This window comes from Osmerus eperlanus, chromosome 2, assembly GCF_963692335.1.
Source record: "Osmerus eperlanus chromosome 2, fOsmEpe2.1, whole genome shotgun sequence".
Lineage (NCBI taxonomy): Eukaryota > Metazoa > Chordata > Actinopteri > Osmeriformes > Osmeridae > Osmerus > Osmerus eperlanus.
Window position 1 is genome coordinate 9,595,178 of NC_085019.1, and position 12,161 is coordinate 9,607,338.

Below are 12,161 nucleotides of genomic sequence, written 5' to 3' on the forward strand. Positions count from 1 at the left end.
ACCATTACCTGTGGTTTCAAACCAGTGTAGCTCACTGCAACGCTGTAGCTTACGTGAGACACACTACAAAAACATCTACACTACACAGCTGTTTAGGAAGTCAAACGGCGACAGAACATGTTCGGCACTCCCCTTACTTAAATCAAAAGTCTATCTAACTACTAACCTGAACTTCATTGCCACAGCCTAAACGTTGTCAATCTGTTCATGAAAATAATTAATTTCAGCTTAAACCGTACAACGGAACGTTAACCCTTTGACGCGTACGAACACACCGGTGTGTTGAGTCCTGGCTGGTCCCTGGAGCGTACCAACACACCGGTGTGTTGGAACGCGTCCTTTAGAATGTCCAGTTTGGCTTATTACGTAACAATAAACTCTTCAGCATTAGCCTACGCGTATGTTATAAACATGAATCTCAATTTACTGTATATTTTGAGAAAGTTTACCTTTATTATCCATAAGAAAACGTTCAAACAATTTAGTTTAGCTAATGTTAGCTAACAGCTAACCAAAAATAACTCACGCTTTACTCACGCCACCTAGTAAACCATAATATTATCCGTTTTCCTTGACTTGGCTATCGCTTTCAACAGATTTTACTATTGTACAACCAACCAGAGATCGAAATAATAGATATACGTTCACAAATATGCATCTAAAACATCTGACTTTCGTCTGTCTTTCGTCTCGTTTGGAGCTATTAGAGGCCATCTTTGATTTTTTTGTCTTCCGGCAACAAATATGACCCTTGATGATGTACCCCTTGACCCCGTACACCTCAGTATTTTCTTGTGAGAAGAGTAGGTCATCTCGTTGACCATTTGACACCCACAATGCAGAGTACTGATCAAAACAAAAAACATGGCAGCCTACATTATCGTCATTAGCCAAGTTAGCTTCTCGAAAGCTACACTACGATAATATATCATATCAATTCACTGTGGATTCACCTGTGTGAATATTTAAAAATCGGAACAGTAATGACAGTACTAAGTTATTTTAATAAATATTTTAATAAGTTAAAAAGCCCACGTTTCTTAATTTTTAACACTTATCCTTTTACTCATTTCAGGTAGCTAATTACATGTCCAGGAAAGGGTACAATCTCGTCATTGTCACGTTACATATCAATGAATATCATTAGCACACAGCTATAAAAAATATCACATCAAAATTATTTAAAACCTTGACACTGTGTACGGGTAGGCAAAGCTTCCGTCAACATATCGGCAAAAAGGTACAGCATGTTTGAGTTGTGTGATGTACTGGCTATGTTTAGGACATGATCCTTTACACAGGATCCACTATGGACATCCAGGATCATGAAGGGCTTGGGATTTCTGGATCTGTTGTCATGACAAGTCAACTGGTATTTATTGTCATCATATACTTACAGTACACAATGAAACAAAACAACGTTCTTCCAGGACCTAGACATAACCTAGACAACTACAACAACTGTGTGGAATTAGGTCAATAAAATTGGTCCAATAAGACAAGATGAAATTTGTGACAAATGCCTCAAAACACCAAGAAGTGGGGATACTGTGAATGTAAACAAGTAAGCTAGTGCAAGGGAAACTGAATGTAAACATAACATACTAATACCATAATACATGGACATCAGTTATTGAGGTAGCAGCAATATGCAAAAATATTGAGTTTGATGATGTACAGGATCGTGTGGGGTGCATGGGTTTGTCCACAATGCGTGTGGGTTTGGGGATGCAGCATTTGGTATAGATGTTTGTGAGGGAGGGCAGAGAGATCCTGACTATCTTCTCAGCTGTCCTCACTGTCCTCTGCAGGCCGTGATGCAGCTCCTTGGGATGCTCTCTACAGTCCCTCTATGCAATGTGGTGAGGGTGTGGGATGGGAGATGGGCTTTCAGCCTTTGCAAAAAAATAAACATGCTGCTGGTACATCAAGGAATTAGGTGTTTGACGGTCTCGTTGATGTTCAGCAAGGAATGGTCACTTTGTGCTGACCGTACTTGCTCGACACCTGAGAGAAGGCCATGTACTATACATGGACAATTTGTACAGCAGTGCTGTCATGTTCTGTTTCTTGGAACGGGGCCTGTGCGGGCCAACATTCACCTGTAAAATTATAGGGAGATGTTCAAGATATAGAAAACGGTCAACAGCAGGCAATCAAGTGGTATGACAAGTGGTGCGTTTCATTACAGTATGAAACATTACAGTCATACATTGCCGTCTTGTCATTTCAATAGGTTGTTAGATTGAATAAGCATAAAGTCTGGTTTATTCTACATGTCGTCCATCAACTAGCCCTAGCCCAGATTTTCCAAACAAATTACACTTGCCTCTCATTTTTGCTTGAACTTCGGCCTGACAATAAATGAGGAATACATTTTCTATCAACACGGAAATTAATGACAGTAGATGGTAGCAAGAGATCACAAAACATAGCCATCAATATAGAATGGATGTCTGAATTATTGTGTTTGCTTTAATTGGACTAAACATGGCAAGTTAGTAATCGCTAGTTACCTGAATAATACCCTTTACTACGAGCTAGCTAGCAAAAACATCAGATAGTGGAAAACAACCACAGGTCATGCTTTCGTCTCAATATCATGCCACAGGTATGTGTATATTTTGTGGGTATAAATAATCTACTCACCAGAAAAGTTTCCCAGATAAATTGAAGCCAACCAAATAGGTTTGAAGGTATCCAAGCAGCATGAGCTTGCTTGATCGCCTTTCGCCGAGGTGTCTGGGAGTCATGTTCCAGTCTCGCCTACAGTATAGCTCAATTTGGTTGACGATCAACAGTTGCTGCTAATTTACTTGGCTATGTTACGTAGTTTGTGTAGTAGGATTATAACAAAGTAATGCAAGTGCATCTAGTCAGTCTAGCGTATTACTAGGATTGTAATGTATCGTTTTGTTTTCGTTTAGCTGGCTTCCATCCAGTAACTTATTTTGTGAACACTGGCTGCGTTGCCAACTCAGAAGGTTTACGAGATGGAAGCCAGCTAGAGAAAACAAAACGATGAATAGAAATCAAATTAGACTGACTGGATGTATCCAAATTATTTTGTATTCGTTATAATCCGACCACACAAACAACGTAACATAGCCTAGTAAATTAGCAACAGCTAACTTGTTGATTGACTCTTTACTACACTACGAGCTAGCTAGTTTGGCAAAAACATCACCTCGTGAAATACAACAGTTCATGCTTTCATCTCAGTATCGTGCAAACTATATGGGTGGTATAATTTGAGTTATACAAATACTTCAGTCACCAGAATAATAGCCAAAATATCTACTTTGAAGGTTTCCACCAGTCCCCTGAAGCGGAAGAAATACGTAATGAGAAGGTGGATAAACAAAACAACCAATGAATGGAGTATTCGTCACTAATACTGGGTGCAAACTAGGTCAATGGAAAATGCGAACCGATAAATACTTAAATTGTATAGCAATTCGATTTTAACCCTTTGACGCGTACGAACACACCGGTGTGTTGAGTCCTGGCTGGTCCCTGGAGCGTACCAACACACCGGTGTGTTGGAACGCGTCCTTTAGAATGTCCAGTTTGGCTTATTACGTAACAATAAACTCTTCAGCATTAGCCTACGCGTATGTTATAAACATGAATCTCAATTTACTGTATATTTTGAGAAAGTTTACCTTTATTATCCATAAGAAAACGTTCAAACAATTTAGTTTAGCTAATGTTAGCTAACAGCTAACCAAAAATAACTCACGCTTTACTCACGCCACCTAGTAAACCATAATATTATCCGTTTTCCTTGACTTGGCTATCGCTTTCAACAGATTTTACTATTGTACAACCAACCAGAGATCGAAATAATAGATATACGTTCACAAATATGCATCTAAAACATCTGACATTCGTCTGTCTTTCGTCTCGTTTTGAGCTACTAGAGGCCATCTTTGATTTTTTTGTCTTCCGGCAACAAATATGACCCTTGATGATGTACCCCTTGACCCCGTACACCTCAGTATTTTCTCGTGAGAAGATTAGGTCATCTCGTTGACCATTTGACACCCACAATGCAGAGTACTGATCAAAACAAAAAACATGGCAGCCTACATTATCGTCATTAGCCAAGTTAGCTTCTCGAAAGCTACACTACAATAATATATCATATCAATTCACTGTGGATTCACCTGTGTGAATATTTAAAAATCGGAACAGTAATGACAGTACTAAGTTATTTTAATAAATATTTTAATAAGTTAAAAAGCCCACACCAACACGTTTCTTAATTTTTAACACGTATCCTTTTACTCATTTCAGGTAGCTAATTACATGTCCAGGAAAGGGTACAATCTCGTCATTGTCACGTTACATATCAATGAATATCATTAGCACACAGCTATAAAAAATATCACATCAAAATTATTTAAAACCTTACTGTGTAGGGGTAGGCAAAGCTTCCGTCAACATATCGGCAAAAAGGTACAGCATGTTTGAGTTGTGTGATGTACTGGCTATGTTTAGGACATGATCCTTTACACAGGATCCACTATGGACATCCAGGATCATGAAGGGCTTGGGATTTCTGGATCTGTTGTCATGACAAGTCAACTGGTATTTATTGTCATCATATACTTACAGTACACAATGAAACAAAACAACGTTCTTCCAGGACCTAGACATAACCTAGACAACTACAACAACTGTGTGGAATTAGGTCAATAAAATTGGTCCAATAAGACAAGATGAAATTTGTGACAAATGCCTCAAAACACCAAGAAGTGGGGATACTGTGAATGTAAACAAGTAAGCTAGTGCAAGGGAAACTGAATGTAAACATAACATACTAATACCATAATACATGGACATCAGTTATTGAGGTAGCAGCAATATGCAAAAATATTGAGTTTGATGATGTACAGGAGCGTGTGGGGTGCATGGGTTTGTCCACAATGCGTGTGGGTTTGGGGATGCAGCATTTGGTATAGATGTTTGTGAGGGAGGGCAGAGAGATCCTGACTATCTTCTCAGCTGTCCTCACTGTCCTCTGCAGGCCGTGATGCAGCTCCTTGGGATGCTCTCTACAGTCCCTCTATGCAATGTGGTGATGGTGTGGGATGGGAGATGGGCTTTCAGCCTTTGCAAAAAAATAAACATGCTGCTGGTACATCAAGGAATTAGGTGTTTGACGGTCTCGTTGATGTTCAGCAAGGAATGGTCACTTTGTGCTGACCGTACTTGCTCGACACCTGAGAGAAGGCCATGTACTATACATGGACAATTTGTACAGCAGTGCTGTCATGTTCTGTTTCTTGGAACGGGGCCTGTGCAGGCCAACATTCACCTGTAAAATTATAGGGAGATGTTCAAGATATAGAAAACGGTCAACAGCAGGCAGTCAAGTGGTATGACAAGTGGTGCGTTTCATTACCCTATGAAACATTACAGTCATACATTGCCGTCTTGTCATTTCAATAGGTTGTTAGATTGAATAAGCATAAAGTCTGGTTTATTCTACATGTCGTCCATCAACTAGCCCTAGCCCAGATTTTCCAAACAAATTACACTTGCCTCTCATTTTTGCTTGAACTGTGTGGCCTGACAATAAATGAGGAATACATTTTCTATCAACACGGAAATTAATGACAGTAGATGGTAGCAAGAGATCACAAAACATAGCCATCAATATAGAATGGATGTCTGAATTATTGTGTTTGCTTTAATTTGACTAAACATGGCAAGTTAGTAATCGCTAGTTACCTGAATAATACCCTTTACTACGAGCTAGCTAGTAAAAACATCAGATAGTGGAAAACAACCACAGGTCATGCTTTCGTCTCAATATCATGCCACAGGTATGTGTATATTTTGTGGGTATAAATAATCTACTCACCAGAAAAGTTTCCCAGATAAAGATGCCAACCAAAAAGGTTTGAAGGTATCCAAGCAGCATGAGCTTGAGGTGTGTGGGAGTCATGTTCCAGTCTCGCCTATAGCTCAATTTGGTTGACGATCAACAGTTGCTGCTAATTTACTTGGCTATGTTACGTAGTTTGTGTAGTAGGATTATAACAAAGTAATGCAAGTGCATCTAGTCAGTCTAGCGTATTACTAGGATTGTAATGTATCGTTTTGTTTTCGTTTAGCTGGCTTCCATCCAGTAACTTATTTTGTGAACACTGGCTGCGTTGCCAACTCAGAAGGTTTACGAGATGGAAGCCAGCTAGAGAAAACAAAACGATGAATAGAAATCAAATTAGACTGACTGGATGTATCCAAATTATTTTGTATTCGTTATAATCCGACCACACAAACAACGTAACATAGCCTAGTAAATTAGCAACAGCTAACTTGTTGATTGACTCTTTACTACACTACGAGCTAGCTAGTTTGGCAAAAACATCACCTCGTGAAATACAACAGTTCATGCTTTCATCTCAGTATCGTGCAAACTATATGGGTGGTATAATTTGAGTTATACAAATACTTCAGTCACCAGAATAATAGCCAAAATATCTACTTTGAAGGTTTCCGCCAGTCCCCTGAAGCGGAAGAAATACGTAACGAGAAGGTGGATAAACAAAACAACCAATGAATGGAGTATTCGTCACTAATACGGGGTGCAAACTAGGTCAATGGAAAATGCGAACCGAGAAATACTTAAATTGTATAGCAATTCGATTTTAATGCGTCATAATCAATTTCTGGAACGTTGAGATTGATCCAAACTCACGCGCATAAAAAACTCACTCTGGGGGACCAGTCAAGGAATTTAGAACCTACGTGTGAAAGGGTTAATGCGTCATAATCAATTTCTGGAACGTTGAGATTGATCCAAACTCACGCGCATAAAAAACTCACTCTGGGGGACCAGTCAAGGAATTTAGAACCTACGTGTGAAAGGGTTAAATCCAATTCAACCAACGCAATCGCTACCAAGACGAACACAGCAGTAGTCTAGTACTGTACCGTAGTAGTACAATTTACCGGGGCAGCTTCTCCACACAGGGCTATATCGCATTTTGCGTTGTTACTGACAATGATCGCTACCAGTGAGCTTTTTATGAATGAGCGATTTTCCACTAAATAAATGTCAAGCTTATTTACGTTTTGGGGGGCATATTTTCAGTTAGCAGATGGTACTGTTTGAATCGCGATTCCATCTTCTACTGCCGGGTAACGTCGTAGAATAATCTTCAAAGGGGGTTCTTTATTAATGAATGAATGCAATGAGTAGGCTAAATGCCTGAAAATATCATGAGAAGGGAAAAACTTAAAATGACGTTTAAATCATAGAGATTAGGTCAATTTTTACACCGGTCTGCCCAATTTATTCGTTTTGTTTCAACGATGAGGCTGCCTCTTGCAGGGGAAATGAGAAGACATCTATTTAATTCTACACTTCACTCGTATTTTCAGTTGTAAATGAGCAGCAAAAAAAAAAATGCTTCAGTGCAACCGACGCAAGCAAGCACACCCTACAATTTCCCCAGAAATTGTACCCTCTCTAGTTGGGTGTGCTTTGCCTTCGGCAAGGGCACAACCTTTGTTCTCTCACATATATATTATTAGGTTCCTCCGGTAGGAGGGAACCTATTATTATTGTTGGTATTCTTATTATTAGGTTCCTCCGGTAGGAGGGAACCTATTGTTATTGTTGGTATTCTTATTATTATTTTTCTTCTTCTTGCGCCCCAATATCTCAAAAAGTCCCTTGTCATAAATTTTCTAATTTGGCACATTGATACTACATCCAAGTGGGTACCCCCACACCAAATATGGGCCACAGCGGACCATAGGGGGCGCCACAGGCCACGCCCAAAGGTCCGATTTTCAAAGTGATGGTATTTCCACCCCATTGCTCCAATTCTTCTGAAACTTGGTGTGCATGCCTCATTTTTCATGAGGAACAAAAAAGCCTCAAGGACCCATAAGGTCCGCCATGATGGATTTTCCTGTACTGTGATAATTTGGGAAAACCTTCAAAATTCCTCTTCTCTTGAACCAAAGGTGAAATTGACTTGAAATTTGGTACAGATATGTATCATTGACGTATTTAAAAACGTCACTTAAGGCAATTGAATCAAGTACAAAATGGCTGAAATGGGTGTATTTATGTAAATGTACACATTGCCTCAATATGTTTGTGTCACTAAATCAAATGTATTTTTGAAGGATGGTTCAAACTTAATAGGCTTTAAGGTGAGATGCCCCTGAAGTACCATGCAAAGTTTCACTTTGATATGTCGAAATATGACTGAATTACAGATGTTTGAACTTCGACCAAATCTGACAATGCTCGCCATTGGAGAAACAGCTTTTTTTTTTTTTAGTTTTGTGTAATCCATGTCTGGGAATGGCTCAATTGGCTGGTAAGCAAATGGTTGTAGGTTCAAAACCAGTCAGAAGCATAGTTTTTAATTTTTTATTCTGGCAAAACGGTTTCTAGTCTTCCGATCAATCATCCGGTTGTAAAAACATAGCAATGCGTGTTTATTTGAGCCCATCACAACACTCTGATCATCTGTTTAGCGAGACTGTGTAAACCACTGCAAAACAAGCCAGGTTCACCACAGTAGCTAGCTACTTGTAGTCTACGCATGGTAGAGATAACTCTAATGGTTTTCTCTAATGAAGTCAATTGATTGTTCAGGTGGATCCCTTGCCTGTTGCACAAATTCATTTCAGTAACCTAAGCCAGGACACATTCCCACTGATGCTAGGCATGATTTAAAATTCCCTTCCATGACAAGTTATGGCACTCCAAACAACCTGTTAAAAAAAACTATGAGTAAGTTATTCTTTACAGCAGCAACCCAGTCATTCCGTTGTCCCGTTTTTATAGGAAATGTACAAGCAGTTTCAACTTTGGACGAATCTTACAATGCTTACCACAGGAGAAACAGCTTATTTTTTTATACAGTAACTGAACATGACAATATTCAGCACTGAGAATATCTCAATGGGCTGTGATGGTGACCTGTAAAGTATAAGGTCGTAGGTTGGAATCCAGCCATAGTCTTTTGGCCTGTCATAATTTTGATTATCTGTTCAGTTCAACAGGATGACATCATTCTGAAGTACCACAAACAATTTCACCTTGGTATGTGAAAATATGATTGAATTAGAGCAGTTTCAACGTTGGCTGAATCTAACAACGCTTACCACAGGAGAAACAGCTTACTTTTTTATACAGTAACTGAACATGATAATATTCAACACGGAGAATAGCTCAATGGGCTGGGATGGTGATCTGTAAAGTATAAGGTAGTAGGTTGGAATCCAGCCATTATCTTTTGGCCTGTCATAATTTTGATTATCTGTTTAGCTAAACAGGATGACATCATTCTGAAATACCATGCACAATTTCATGCAATTTCACCTTGAAATGTCAACTGTTTCTTAACCTTTGTCCCAATGTTGACCAAAGCTAATACTCTGCCCTTTCTATTCAAAGAAACAGTTCTATATCTCAACAGTTGGTGTGTAGCAGAGAGGATAGAGAGACTGCTTTGTAACCTTATGCTCATGAGTTCAAATCCCCATTCAGCCTGTTGTTGGCCAAACATGAAGTAGTTTTGCTCTCTTGTTTTCCAACTCTCGATCTTCGATAGTGTACATGTTTATAATATTTTGCCATTTTGCGGAGGAACCCACATCGCTGCTTGCAGCTATATTTAGGTTCCTCCGGTAGGAGGGAACCTATTGTTATTGTTGGTATTCTTCTTCTTATTATTATTTTTCTTCTCCTTGCGCCCCAATATCTCAAAAAGTCCCTTGTCATAAATTTTCTAATTTGGCACATTGATACTACATCTAAGTGGGTACCCCCACACCAAATATGGGCCACATCGGACCATAGGGGGCGCCACAGGCCACGCCCAAAAGTCCGATTTTCAAAGTGATGGCATTTCCACCCCATTGCTCCAATTCTTCTGAAACTTGGTATGCATGCCTCATTTTTCATGAGGAACAAAAAAGCCTCAAGGACCCATAAGGTCCACCATGATGGATTTTCCTGTACAGTGATAATTTGGGAAAACCTTCAAAATTCCTCTTCTCTTGAACCAAAGGTGAAATTGACTTGAAATTTGGTACAGATATGTATCATTGACGTATTTAAAAACGTTACTTAAGGCAATTGAATCAAGTACAAAATGGCTGAAATGGGTGTATTTATGTAAATGTACACATTGCCTCAATATGTTTGTGTCACTAAATCAAATGTATTTTTGAAGGATGGTTCAAACTTAATAGGCTTTAAGGTGAGATGCCCCTGAAGTACCATGCAAAGTTTCACTTTGATATGTCGAAATATGACTGAATTACAGATGTTTGAACTTCGACCAAATCTGACAATGCTCGCCATAGGAGAAACAGCTTTTTTTATTATCCAGTTTTGTGTAATCCATGTCTGGGAATGGCTCAATTGGCTGGTAAGCAAATGGTTGTAGGTTCAAAACCAGTCAGAAGCATAGTTTTTAAAAAAAAATTCTGGCAAAACGGTTTCTAGTCTTCCGATCAATCCTCCGGTTGTAAAAACATAGCAATGCGTGTTTATTTGAGCCCATCACAACACTCTGATCATCTGTTTAGCGAGACTGTGTAAACCACTGCAAAACAAGCCAGGTTCACCACAGTAGCTAGCTACTTGTAGTCTACGCATGGTAGAGATAACTCTAATGGTTTTCTCTAATGAAGTCAATTGATTGTTCAGGTGGATCCCTTGCCTGTTGCACAAATTCATTTCAGTAACCTAAGCCAGGACACATTCCCACTGATGCTAGGCATGATTTAAAATTCCCTTCCATGACAAGTTATGGCACTCCAAACAACCTGTTAAAAAAAACGATGAGAAAGTTATTCTTTACAGCAGCAACCCAGTCATCCCGTTTTTATAGGAAATGTACAAGCAGTTTCAACTTAGGCTGAATCTAACAACACTTACCACAGGAGAAACAGCTTACTTTTTTATACAGTAACTGAACATGACAATATTCAACACTGATAATAGGGCTGGGAAGGTGACCTGTAAAGTATAAGGTTGTAGGTTGGAATCCAGCCATAGTCTTTTGGCCTGTCATAATTTTGATTATCTGTTTAGTTCAACAGGATGACATCTTTCTGAAGTACCACAAACAATTTCACCTTGGTATGTCAAAATATGATTGAATTAAAGCTGTTTCAACGTTGGCTGACTCTAACAACGCTTACCACAGGAGAAACAGCTTACTTTTTTATACAGTAACTGAACATGACAATATTCAACACTGAGAATAGCTCAATGGGCTGGCATGGTGACCTGTAAAGTATAAGGTAGTTGGTTGGAATCCAGCCATTATCTTTTGGCCTGTCATAATTTTGATTATCTGTTTAGTTAAACAGGATGACATCATTCTGAAATACGATGCACAATTTCATGCAATTTCACCTTGAAATGTCAACCGTTTCTTAACCTTTGTCCAAAAGCTGACCAAAGCTAATACTCTGCCCTTTCTATTCATACAATCTCAACAGTTGGTGTGTAGCAGAGAGGATAGAGAGACTGACTTGTAACCTTATGCTCATGAGTTCAAATCCCCATTCAGCCTGTTGTTGGCCAAACATGAAGTAGTTTTGCTCCCTTGTTGTCCAACTCTCGATCTTCTGCAGTGTACATGTTTATAATATTTTGCCATTTTGCGGAGGAACCCGCATCGCTGCTTGCAGCTATATTTATTATTATTTTTCTTCTCCTTGCGCCCCAATATCTCAAAAAGTCCCTTGTCATAAATTTTCTAATTTGGAACATTGATACTACATCCAAGTGGGTACCCCCACACCAAATATGGGCCACATCGGACCATAGGGGGCGCCACAGGCCACGCCCAAAAGTCCGATTTTCAAAGTGATGGCATTTCCACCCCACTGCTCCAATTCTTCTGAAACTTGGTGTACATGCCTCATTTCCCATGGGGAACAAAAAAGCCTCAAGGACCCATAAGGTCCGCCATGATGGATTTTCCTGTACAGTGATAATTTGGGAAAACCTTCAAAATTCCTCTTCTCTTGAACCAAAGCTCCAATTGACTTGAAATTTTGAACAGATATGTATCATGGATGTATCTAAAAACGTTACTTAAGACAGTTGAATCAAATACAAAATGGCTGAAAGGGGTGTACTTATGTAAATGTCCACATTG